A 14,463-nucleotide genomic window follows, 5' to 3' on the forward strand; every position below is an offset into this window, starting at 1 on the left:
AAAAGGAGGGTGAATCCTATTCCAGTATGATCGAGAACCTCAGATGATTAGCCGTGCTGTGACAGAACATTTGGACCATTTTCACAAGAGGATGGGATGCAGCCATTGACAAGGGTGATGCCTCCAGACGATTAGCCATGCAGTGACAGCGCATCGGACCATTTTCCAGAGAGGATAAAAAGTAGCCATTGACAACGGTGATGTCCTTACATAAAGCCAGCCATGGAAAGGAGTAAGACTGATTGGATGAAGACAGCAGGAAAGCAGAGGTTCAGAGGAACGAAAGCATCTCTATACACTTATCTGAAATTCTCACCAATGATAAACATAAGTGTTTCTATCCTTATTTTCTATCTATTTATTATTTATGTTCGAAAACTCCATAACTATTGTATAAACGCCTGACTGAGATTTACAAGGTGACCATAGCTTGCTTCATACCAACAATCTCCGTGGGATCGACCCTTACTCACGTAAGGTTTATTACTTGGACGACCCAGTACACTTGCTGGTTAGTTGTATCGAAGTTGTGAATGAAAAACGATTTATTAAGACGTGCGTACAGAGTTTCTGGCGCCGTTGCCTGAGATCACAATTTCGTGCACCACATATTCCCACCTTACTTCCAAAACCTCAATTTACAAGACTCATAACCAATAACAAGAACATACCTCCCTGCAATTCCTTGAGAAGACGACCCGAGGTTTGAATACTCGGTTATCAATTTCAAAGGGTTTGTTACTTGTGACAAACAAACACGTTTGTACGAAGGGATTTCTGTCAGTTTAGAGACTATATCTACAACGCGACTGTTTTTATGAAATTCTTTACTGGCAAAAATCCTAACGTCAATCACCAAGGGAATAGACTGCTAGAGCTTCACCCCCATTCAGATTGGATGATTGCTGACCCGACATTTGATCTGAAGCAGAGGAGATTAATGACCACTGACCCGGCGTTAATCATTTATAGCCTGCCATGGAAAGAATCAATCAGAATTTGGAGTAGATGGTGAGAAAAGTTCATCCAGAAGGAAGAAGCATCTCCGAAGCCTCAACCGTTCTCACACTATTGATTTCACACCTATCTAGTAACGTTTTATTTATTTATTCTGTTTTATGCATTTTTCCACAACAATCATCTTTTCTATCTGCCTGACTAAGATCTACAATATAGCCACTGCTTGCTCAAACTAACAATCCCCGTGGGATCGACCCTCACTCACCTGAGGTATGACTTGGACGACCTGGTGCACTTGCCGGTTGATAAACCCATATTTCATGAGTTATTTTGTGCTTAATTTGAGTGATTTATTCAATCCTTCACCCACCTATTCACATTAATTGCATGGTTTTACTTTCCCTTCCTCATTATGTGATATATGTGAAAAACATGTTTCCTAAGCTCTAATATTAATTATTTTAATTACCTTTATTTCCATTCGATGCCGTGATTAGTGTGTTGAGTAGTTTCAGATCTTCTCAGGTAGGAATGACTTAAAGGATGGAAAAGGAAACATATAAAAATGGAAGGAAAGCACAAAACGGAGCTTCTGAAGAAACTGACATCCACGCGATCGCATGGACGAAGCGATCGCGTGCCAAGCACGAATCAGCAGCGACGTAGCCGCATGACTGACGCGATCGCGTGAGCGACGCAATCGCGTGACAGAGGCCACGCACCAGAAATTGTAGAAAACGCTCATAGCGAGTTCTGATGCCCTTTTTGGCCCAAATCCAAGTCCAGAAGGCATAGACCAGAGGTTATGAAGTGAGGGAACGCATCCATTCAGGCAGAGCCGGAAATTTTTGTTACTTTCGATGATTTAGATTTAGTTGAGAGGGAGATCTTCTCCTCTCTCTCTTTTAGGATTAGGATTTAGGATTTCTCTTGGTTTGTAAGAGTGACTCTCGATCCAGGTTTTACATTTCTTTGTTTTAGCTTCCTTTTACTTTTATTTATTCCAGCATTTGAATTGATCAGTGAGTTTTTGAATTTCTTCCATGTTATAGATTGTTATTTGAATTAATGATATTTGAGGTATTTTCAGTTTATGATCTTTGATTTAAGTTACCATTGCTTCCCATCTAAGGACATTTTTATTATTCTAGCAATTTACTTTTTCCCCTTTTGGTCCTGGTTAAGAAATCAGTAACCCAACAGTTATCAACTCAACTTAATTGATAATCGTTATCTTGCTAATTGAGCTGAACTTTAGTAATCCCAACCTTTCCCTAGGAAATAAATAGGATTCAAAGGTCAATTTAATTAGTCCCTTGATTTACTTTTACTTTAGTAAAAGTTGACCAAGTGGAATCTAGATTCAACTTTCATTATTGTTGAGAAAGATAACAAAGTGGACTTCTAATTTCTCTTAACTTGCCAAAATTTGCTTTACAGTAATTATTTATTTTAATTGCCATTTACTTTACTTGTCATTTAAATTACTTGCTTCTCACTTCCTAAACCCCGATTACAACCTTTATAGCCAATAATAAGAACATACTTTCTTGCAGTTCCTTGAGAAGACAACCCGAGGTTTGAATACTCGGTTAACAATTTCTAAAGGGGTTTGTTACTTGTGACACCCAAAAAGTTTTTACGAAGGGATTTTTGTCGGTTTAGAGACTATATCTACAACGCGACTGTTTTTATGACATTCTTTACTGGCAAAAATCCTAACGTCAAAATGGCACCGTTGCCGAGGAACTGCTAACGTGTGCCTTATTATTGGTTATTGTAAATATTTTTCTTTTGCTTGTTTATTTATTTTTGTTTTTCCTGTTTATCTTTATTTGCTACCATGAACTCTCACCCCTCTCGCTTTGAGTTTGGTTCTAATATTGTTAAAGGAAATAGAAGTTACAGCAGGAACACGCATCAAGGTCAGACCAATCAAGGATGGATGGAACCAAGAGGATCTAATCAACCCTTTTGGCAGCAACACCCTCCAAGATATCCTGGATAAAGACCATTCTACAATGCATACCCAGCTGAAAGATATGGTGGACAACCTTGTAACTACCAACAAGCCCCACCCCGTGCATGTAAACCATCCTTTCAATATAACCTTAAACCACCACACTCACAAGCTTCTCTTCACCATTCGCCACCATATGATCCTTCCTTACCCCAGTACCAATCCAATCGCTCCCAATCACCACCACTTTCCTTTGTGTCATGTCCAAGTCCAGCAACCCGAGAAGCAGAGGTTCGCCTAACGGAAACAGTAAATAAATTTCAAACAACCATTCAACAACTGGAGCAAGCAATAATTCAATGGGTTTCTAGGCGCTCAAATTCACAAGGATCAGCCACAGCCCCATGTGAACAGTCTAACAAAGAGCGTAGCATGAAGGAGATACCAGAAACTCCAGTGGACAAGACAGAGAATGAATTCGTACTAGAACAAGTAGAAGAAGCTGTCATCACTCAAGAAGAAGAGTTGGTTGAAGATCTAGGAGATGCTGAACCTCCATGGGAATCCAGAACTGAGGAGGACTCCGTCAAGGACGATACAGTTGATGCTAGGGAGGATATTGTACAATCTCCAAGGCAAGTTGTTTATGAAGAATCATACGGAATAACCCAGGACACATATTCCCTTGATAATGATAGTCACAAGTCAAATTCTCCTAGTGATGAACTGGCATCTGCAAGTGAATTCTCTGAGATCGAAGAATCTTCCCCAAGTGAATATGAAGACGATGCGGAGGTAGATTTCTCTCAACCTCCAGTCTATGACTCAAGTGATGAGGAAGACATAGAAGACTTTGACCGGGACACAGGTACAATTGTAGAACCTTGTAAGGAAGTGGCGGAATTCACAGAAGAGCACAAGGGAGTAGAACTTACAGAACCACCGGAAACACCTATCCCAAGGCCATTGCCTCCTAATACAAGCTTCAAGTGGGTACAATCCTTAACCTTTAACTTCACTTATCCACTTGAATATGGTTTACTTGAAACCGATGGCCAGCTTAGAGCTCTTTGTGGCTTTAAGAGTAAGAGGGAAATGGCTCGCACTCTGAGCTCGTGCACAAGGTTCAATAATGTTCCACGCTTTACCTCGAAGTACACGGATTGGTATCATGCTCAATTGCATGGATCACGGAGAACGTTTGGTCACCATGTTGAGATTCTACTTTTTGAACCGCCCAGATGGAAACGTATAGATCAAGACGGAGGCGGATTTAATAGCAAAGCTTGGGATCCTGGAATCTATTCTGACATTCGTCACCCCAGGGGCCTGAAAATTTGTCAGAAGCTGCTCAGAAGCTTTGCATGCCTAGTTTGGGACCCCGGAGGCTATTGGCATTCCAAGCACTGGTGGAGATTTTTGGACGACTTTAAACATAAACCGCCATAACAGGAAGCCCTTTCAATGTCCAACTTAAGGACTTTAACTAAAAGTGCTAGGTGGGAGACAACCCACCATGGTATGATCGTTCCTTTCACAATTTTAATTTTATTTCACTTTGTTTGTTTTTGAATTTTATTTCTATTTTATTAAACCTGGACTCATGCATAGCATTCACATTAAGCATTGCATCTTGCATTCAGTTTAAAAAAAAAAGGGGATGCACCACGCGATCGCATGCCCCATGCGATCGCGTCACACTACGAACACATTATCCACGCGACCGCGTCATCCACGCGGCCACGTGACCTGAAGATCGGCGTCAGTATCCAACGTCCAGAAAGTTAGGCTGGAATCGTGCGGCCCTTGTGCATTTTGCACAAATTGGCCCATGCGATCGCATGCGCTATGCGATCGCGTCACTTGCACAATACCAATCCCACGCGACCGCGTGATCGATGCGATCGCGTCACATGGATTGCACACCACCCCAAAAGGAGACAGTGAGTTGTGCTGAAACGGTGCTGGAGTCGTGCGTTTAGCACGATTTCCAGTGACGCGATCGCGCGACCTCCGCGATCGCGTCATCCCCTCTTTTACCCCTTCCATGCGATCGCGCGCCCCACGCGATCGCGTCACTCCCATTTTCACCCCAACCACGCGACCGCGTGCCCCACGCGATCGCGTGGATTTGAAAATATAACCCCCCAGCCACGTGAACCCCAGCAGTCGCGCAGCCCCCCAACCCTCTTCTCTCTCTCTGCCCCATCTTCTCTCCTCTACCACCCATCCACCATTGCCGCCACCGCCGTCGACCCAGCCGCCACCGACCCCTTTCCTCCCTCCCCTTCCTCCTTCCTCTTTCTTCCTCTCTTTCCCTCCTCCTCCGCCACTGCCCTCCCCCTCCGCGAACCACCACCCACACCGCCGGCCATCCCAGCCGCGCCACCACCCTCTCCCCTATCCAACCCCCTCCCCTATTTCACCCATTACCCCCCTTTCCCCTGACCGAACTGCCCCCTCAGCCGCCACCGCGTCACCGTTCTCCGCCACCGCGCCGGACGCCGCCGCAGCCACCACCCAGCCACTTTCTTCCCCGTTCCACTCCTCCCGCCTACCAGGTTCCGGTGCACGCCACCTTTCTGTCGTTCGCATTTATTTTACAATTTTTTCTGTTTCTGTTCATCATTCGGATAGATAGATATGCATGCTGTAGTGGATTTTTAGGTTGTTAGGTAGATTAGGCTGTGGTTAGTGGATCTAGGTCTATTTACTTGCACTGTTCATGCTTCTGTTTTATCATTACTACAACTCTGCTGTTCCTGTGACCTTGTTCATATGCTGTGATTTCCTGCATTTGCTGCTTGTTACTCTGAATTTTCATGTTTTTATTAATTATAGATGACTGCAGCAAGTTTTTAATTCATATGAATTGCCTTGTTTGCTGTTTAGTTTCCGAGACAATCCAATTTTAGCCGGAATGTTGCCCAAATTTTTTGTGAATTGTTTTCATTCATGTTTTGGTTTGGCATTTTAAACTCTGTTGTCCTCTGCCTTACCCAAACCATTTCATGAATGCTATGGCAGATTTTTTTATCATCCTTGATTTTCTGGTTTATAAACTGCATCTGTTATATTCTGATTCCAGTTCTTGCTTTCTTTATATCTATTAGAATCAACATCACCCTGTTTTCCTTGTTCGGTTGTGAGTTAATTCTAGCTATAATTGTGACTCCTTGTTATATGGAATATTTTCTTTATGCCACTTACTAACTCACTAATTTTAATTCTCTACATCCTTTTTCAAATTCTAACCATGCTAACCTTTTAAAATCTCTTCTCTTTTTTCACTTTCCTCTAACTTTCTAACCATGGCATAATGACTATTTTTCTATTTACCTTTGATTTTGATAAATTTTGGATTGTATAATCTTCCTTTCAAACTTTTAAAACTTCTATACAATCCCTAATACACCATTCCTTAACTCATTTACCAATTTCTAATTCTCTTTTGCCGCTTTGATTTTTCTTTGTTTATTTGCCTATTTACTTCCTTATTTTTATCCATTTCCTGATTTTCCATTTTTCAGGATGTCTGCCTCATAGAGGAAAGGTAAAGGCAAAGCCTCTGGTAAGCGCAAGAGAGGAGATTCCTCCCAGTCCATCATTGCCCTCATGCATGATTCCTCATGGCGGGAGAAGAACTTTACACAGTAGGAGAAAGCTGACCAGCTGCTTCCTGCAAATGATCCAATAAAATTTACAAACCGGTACTGTGAACTGAAGTACTCGGCTTTTGCAAACTCCAGAAATCTATACCTAGAGCGAACTCTGAAGATTCCAAAAGCACTCCGACAGTACACCACTAAGCAAATCAAGCAAAGGGGCTGGTTCTTTCTGGAAAGAACACTGACAGAGGTCAACGCATCTTGGGTCTGGGAATTCTACTGCAACTACTACCTCACTACCCTAGATGTCGTAAACCTAAAAGGAAAACAAATTCTGGTCACTGAAGAGGTCTTAAAGGACATTCTCCAGCTCCCAGCCAAGTCCGATCAGCTTGATGGTTATTCAAAGGCTGAGGAGGACATGCACCAGATGCAGTTTGATTGGGATGCTATGAAGGCATGGATAGCACTGGACCCGATTGTTCCTTGGGAGATGGGTCAGGACACCACCATGCCTAGAGGGATCAAGAGGGCGTACTTAAATGATGAGGCTCGGTTATGGCACCAGATCTTGAGTAATTATGTGATGCTGAGTACTCATGAGACGGAGATCCCGGCTGCTATGATCACCCTCCTATGGTGTGTGATGGAGGGGAAGGACCTTTATCTGCCACGCTTTATCCGGCATTTTATGGCCAGGGTCCACGTCCGAGGCACCCTCCCTTTTCCGTATCTAGTTACACAGCTAGGCCGTCGAGCTGACGTGCCATGGGAGGATGCCGATGAGAGACCACCAGCGGCGGATTGCAGGAAGATCATTCCTCACAGCAGGAACTTCTTAGCTTTGGGCTACAGACCACCACCCTTCACTGCTACTGATGAGCCAGCCCCACCGTCTGCTGGACCCTCTTCATCCACAGCTGCCACTGCTGCTCCTGCTGCTACCACTGCACCTTCACCTGCCTCTGAGCCCGTATACCGCCTCGTGCACCGCCTATTCCGACAGCTTGATCAGATGGAGTGCTGTAACCGGTGCCGGTATGAGAGATTGGAGCGTCGCAGCCAGCGACGCTATTCGCATCTGAAGCTGATGATCCGACAGGGTGGTGACATCTCCTCTGAGCCCGACACACCATCTGAGCCATCAGAGGAGGAGGAGGATGAGCACGAGGTGGAGACTCATTTCCAGGAAGAGACCCATCAGCAGGCAGCCACAGAGCAGGCTGCCCCACATCAGGAGGTTATGCCCCAGATAGAGGCTGCGGATCCGGAGATCCCGATCCAGTCAGCCCCACCTCTACAGCAGCCAGACCCTCAGCCCACCACCACCACAGAGCCTCCAGCTGCCATCCCTACCAGTGATGACACCCCTTCACACCCGGCTTGACTGAGCATTAGGGACGATGCTTCATTTAAGTGTGGGGAGGTCGCCATCTCTGGCGTTTTCATTTTGGTGAACCACTACATCTTTTTTCTTTTATTTTGGATATTTTTCTATATTTTTTTTTACTGTTATTTTCTGAGTACTTATACATTGCTGCTTTTTATGTATTCTTACTCTATATTTTTTTTTGAATTCTGCATTCTTAGTTCATATTGTAGCCATTTAGTTTATTTTAGTTATTTAGTTTAGTTCGCAATTCTAACTTTTTAGTGGATTAATTAGTATAGTTTACCCTTTTTAGCATATGATAGTATAGCTTAAATTGAAAAATATAAAAAGGAAGTAAGCTAGGAAATTAAACATAACAGATTTAAATCCATAAACCTTGTATACATAGCATTACATGATATAGTTAAGTTGACAACATTTCATTAAGGAGGAACATTAAATAATGGGAATAATGGGAATAATGAAAATTTTTAACTAAACCTGCATAACATATATGAATGATATATGATGCTTGAGTTAGAGAACACACAGCCCGTAAGTCTTGAGCTTAATTGTATGGTTGCATTCAAACCATAATTTCATTTCTGTGTGTTTCACTTCTTTTTATTCTGATGTTCTTTACTTTGCTTTAATCTATATGTCCAATTATAGAATATAGAATATAGATACATACCAAGAGAATGATTGAGGCCATCATTTGATTTTAGCTCACTTACCCCAAAATAACCTACCTTTCAAATCACCCTTGTCGGCCCCCTTGAGCCTTTAAAATCCCTTTTATTCTATTTAGCCACACTACTAGCCTTAAGCAGAAAAACAAAATAAAATCCCAAGTTGAATCCTTGGTTAGCTTAAGATAGAAAATTATGAATAGATTAAAACATGGGAAACCTATTGGGAACATGGATGATAGAAACAAAAGGGTAGAAGAGTTAAAAGAAATAAAATAAATTTGAGAAGCATGCTCATGAGAAATCAAAATGATTCAATTACCATGTTCACAAAAAAAAAATAAAAAAATAAAAAAAAGAGTTATTTTCCAGCATTTAATAAAAGGGGATATAAAAGAACCCCCCCCAATGCAACAATGCACATGGGATAAAAATAAAATTGAAACATGAGCATGTAACAACAAGTGGGGAAATATAGGAAATTAGGTAAAGAAGTTTTGTTTTACTAGATATGTATGTTAGGTGAGATCTTAGTCTAATTAAGGATTCACTTATTAGCTCACTTAACCTTATACATATATCCTTACCTTTACCTTGGCCCCATTACAACCTTAATTAAAGACCTCATGACTTTTTGGTATGACTATATTTTATAATTGTTGATTGGTTAGATGAAAAACAAAGCTATAGAAAGTAAGAATAAAAAGAAAAGTAGAGTGAATAAACCCAATAAATACTGAGTGACTAGAGGGTAAACACAAAATCCAGTGAGGGTTCAATAGCTCATCAACATATATCTGTACTTAATTTACTAATTGTTTTGCAAGTTTGTACAATGTTTTCTTTCCCATCTCATTTGCTGAAATGCTTCATTATTTAAGGGTCGGCTATACATATACATGACTCCTTGAGAATATGAACTAACTTGACTACATGTAAGCTTTATATATGAGTGAAAAAAAATTGGAATTGCATGACTCAATTAGGTAGATGCATTTAGAATAGGTTGCATTGCATAACATTCCACCACTTTAACCTTACCTTATTCTTTACCTTGGATTTAGCATGAGGACATGCTATTGTTTAAGTGTGGGGAGGTTGATAAACCCATATTTCATGAGTTATTTTGTGCTTAATTTGAGTGATTTATTCAATCCTTCACCCACCTATTCACATTAATTGCATGGTTTTACTTTCCCTTCCTCATTATGTGATGTATGTGAAAAACATGTTTCCTAAGCTCTAATATTAATTATTTTAATTACCTTTATTTCCATTCGATGTCGTGATTAGTGTGTTGAGTAGTTTCAGATCTTCTCAGGTAGGAATGACTTAAAGGATGGAAAAGGAAACATATAAAAATGGAAGGAAAGCACAAAACGGAGCTTCTGAAGAAACTGACATCCACGCGACCGCATGGACGAAGCGATCGCGTGCCAAGCACGAATCAGCAGCGACGCGGCCGCATGACTGACGCGATCGCGTGAGCGACACGATCGCGTGACAGAGGCCATGCACCAGAAATTATAGAAAACGCTCATAGCGAGTTCTGAAGCCCTTTTTGGCCCAAATCCAAGTCCAGAAGGCATAGACCAGAGGTTATGAAGTGAGGGAACGCATCCATTCAGGCAGAGCTGGAAATTTTTGTTACTTTCGATGATTTAGATTTAGTTGAGAGGGAGATCTTCTCCTCTCTCTCTTTTAGGATTAGGATTTAGGATTTCTCTTGGTTTGTAAGAGTGACTCTCGATCCAGGTTTTACATTTCTTTGTTTTAGCTTCCTTTTACTTTTATTTATTCCAGCATTTGTGAATTTTTGAATTTCTTCCATGTTATAGATTGTTATTTGAATTAATGATATTTGAGGTATTTTCAGTTTATGATTGTTCTCTTTGATTTAAGTTACCATTGCTTCCCATCTAAGGACATTTTTATTATTCTAGCAATTTACTTTTTCCCCTTTTGGTCCTGGTTAAGAAATCAGTAACCCAACAGTTATCAACTCAACTTAATTGATAATCGTTATCTTGCTAATTGAGCTGAACTTTAGTAATCCCAACCTTTCCCTAGGAAATAAATAGGATTCAAAGGTCAATTTAATTAGTCCTTTGACTTACTTTTACTTTAGTAAAAGTTGACCAAGTGGAATCTAGATTCAACTTTCATTATTGTTGAGAAAGATAACAAAGTGGACTTCTAATTTCTCTTACCTTGCCAAAAGTTGCTTTACAGTAATTATTTATTTTAATTGCCATTTACTTTACTTGTCATTTAAATCACTTGCTTCTCACCTCCTAAACCCCGATTATAACCTTTATAGCCAATAATAAGAACATACCTTCTTGCAGTTCCTTGAGAAGACGACCCGAGGTTTGAATACTCGATTAACAATTTCTAAAGGGGTTTGTTACTTGTGACACCCAAAACGTTTGTACGAAGGGATTTTTGTCGGTTTAGAGACTATATCTACAACGCGACTGTTTTTATGACATTCTTTACTGCCAAAAATCCTAACGTCACCGGTCTATGTGTGCGAATATTGCAGAGCCAGTTTTGCGCACCAAGTTTTTGCTGCCGTTGACGAGGATTGTTCGGATTTGATAAACTACCGAATTATCTTGTTGCTTAGATTAGGTACTTTTTATTATTTTGTTTTGTGTCATTTTTTTTTCAAAAATTTTTTCAAAACCTTTTCTTTTCTTTATTAGTCTTTGTCTTTTGTGTGAGACTTTTGTTCCTATTCTTGATTAAAACTTCGAACTTTCTTGTTTTCTTTTTCCAAATTTTTTTCGAAAATTGTGTCCTTGATGAGAGAATTATTGCCGGTTTAGAATTAATCAAAATAAGAATCACTTCGTTAATAGCATAGTCCAAACCAACAATGAACTCTCATAATCAAAATTTAAATCAAAAGATGTCACAATTCAAAACAAATATAAACCAGGAGTTTCAATTCTCGGGTCATCTTCCCTAGGAGTTGCAAATTAAGTGCTCATCTATTGGCTATTGGGAAAATGGGGTTGATGGTAAGAGACAAGAAATGTAAATATCAAGAAAGTAAATAAACAAATAATGACTAAATATCAAAGAAATTAAATGCAAGGCAATTAATCAAAAGGAATGGAAATTCAATTGCTAGAAACCTCTTGGCGAGGATTGAGAGTCAAGGTAACCTATCCTAGACATTGACCACAAACATATGATGATTATGAAGAGTTAATCCTACTTAGTCAACCCTAACATCAAGGATAAGTCAAATAGGCATAATTGATTTCAATCCACAAGTCCTAGTCAACTCTATTAATGGAAGACTTAGAGTTAGTGGAAACTAAATCAACTAACTACTCTAATATATCAATCAAGAATGGACATCAATGACTCAAGGGTCACCAAAGTCCTCAATTCAAACCAAGAGTGAAGAAAAACTAAACAAAAACTAAGCCAAGCATTTTTATCAAACACTTGGTGTGCATGAAAATAAAAGCATATTAAATTGCAATCAAACTAAAATCTAAAGCTACCAAGTGCAAGAAAACAATAATAACAACTCAATTAAATAACAGTAAGCAAAGAAACATTAAATTGAATTAATAGAAAATTAAGATTTTCAAGAGTGTTCATAAAATAGAAAGTGACATAAAAGAGAAATTAAGAAGAAGAACTAACAGAATTAAGACAATAAAGCATGAAAACATAAACGAAACTACATAAAAACAATAATTAATAACTGAAATTAAAGAGAAATTAACTAAGAAAACCTAAATTCTAGAGAGAATGGGGAGCTTCTCTTTCTAGAAAACTAAGACAAAAATATGGAAAAATCTAAATCTAATTGCTCTCTCCTTGCCTCCTCTTGGATTAGGATTGAAATAGCTTTAGAAATGAGTTGGATTGGGTTTTGGAGGCCCAAAATTTGCTGTCAGCGAATTGCATTAATGAGGTCACGTGTTGGGACTTGTGTGTAGGCACAGATGTGTGCGTACGCACACTTTCTATTTTTCCACTTGTGTGTACGCACATAAGGTTGTGCGCACGCACATTTGCTGACTCTCACTTGTGCGTATGCACGCATACTTGTGCGTGCGCACACTTGCTGAAAAGCTCCAAACTCCATTTCTTAATGAATTCTCCACTTTTACATGCTTTTTCTTCATTGCTTCAATCCAATCTTTGCCTTACAAGCCTGAAATCACTCAAAAAAAAATACATTAAGGCATCAAATGAAATTAAAGTAAATAAAAAAATTTAGCAATTAAGGGCCTAAAAAGCATGTTTTCACTTTTGAGCACAATTTTATGGAGAATTTACGAAACCAAGCTATTTCATTGAATAAGTGTAAGAAAAGTTGATAAAATCCATCCAATTAGAGCAAATGAATACCATGAAATGTGGATTTATCACATCTCCACACTTAAACAATAGCATGTCCTCATGCTAAAATCAAGAAAGAAACAAGGGGTATTACATTTATTCAATGCAAGGAAACTACCTATATGCAATCTATCTAAATGAATGCAACCACTTAGTCAAAATGAATCAATTTCCAAGAAAGCATATATGAACATAAGGGCTAAAGCAATCTTAACAGAGTCAAATCCATAATTGATTAGAGTTATTGAAAAGAATTTATAAACTTGCAAGAAAGGAGATAATCAAAAGCGGAAACATAGAATTTGAGCAATCAAACCCCTCACCAGATGTGTATACACTCGAATTGCTCAAGTGTTTAGGGTTGATTCACTCAATTTTCTTCTAATCAAGTTTTCTAAGATTTGTTTTCCATCTAACAATCAACAATCATTCAATGCATTCATTCAAGTATTATGAGGACTTTTCATGGTTGTAATGGGGCTAGGGTAAAGGTAAGTTTATCTATGGTTAAGTGAGCTTGATATTTGAATCTTTGATTAGCCTAAGCTCTCACTAACATATATAACAACCTATACAACTTAAAGAAAACCTAACTTCCCGTTCCTCACTTTTCTTACTCACTCATGCATTCTCTTTTTAATCACAAATCATATGCATTGTTATTATTAATTTACTTTGGGGCGTTTTGTCCCCTTTTATTATTTTCTTTTCTTTTTTTCTTTTTCTATTATTTTTTTCTTCTTTTTTTTTTCAATACAAAATATATACAAGAGTGTCAATGCATATGGTTTAAGTATTTAATGCATGAGCATGTACCCAATTTCCAAAATTCTCAATGAAAATACACTTTTATTTCAACCAATGTTCCCAAGCTTCCCCACACTTATATGATGCACACTTTCACTATCCTAAGCTAATCAAAGATCCAAATAAGGGACATTTATTATTTTTCACTTAGGGGTAGTGATGTGCTAAAATTAAGAAACAAAAGGGGATTAAAATAGGCTCAAAGTTGGCTAACAATGGCAGATAAAAGGTAGTCTATTTGGGTAAGTGAGCTAATTCAAATGAAAGCCTCAATCATATAAATGCATATACACATCAAATAATTGACATAAAGAATCAAATAAATCAAAGATTGCAATCATAAAAAGAGAATAATACACACAGGAATAAAAATAGTGGTTATATGACGTAACCACACAATGAGGCTCAAAACTCACGTGCTTTTGTGTTCTTAGCTTAAGAACATGTTCCACAATATATTTCAAGCAAGTTTCAATACAACAAATACCAACTCAAATCAATTTGGATGTTAATGCCCTATATAATGGAAAGTTTTCATGGAAATTTTCATTCTTTTAACTAAGCTTATTATGTATATGCAAAGACATGCAATAAACTAAGAAAGAATGTGATTAAAGCTCTAAAATATATATAAACCAAGACAAAAAATGCAACTAAGAATTAAAAAAGAATGTGAAAGTGTTGGGATTAGGA

Source organism: Arachis hypogaea, chromosome 14, assembly GCF_003086295.3.
Source record: "Arachis hypogaea cultivar Tifrunner chromosome 14, arahy.Tifrunner.gnm2.J5K5, whole genome shotgun sequence".
NCBI lineage: Eukaryota > Viridiplantae > Streptophyta > Magnoliopsida > Fabales > Fabaceae > Arachis > Arachis hypogaea.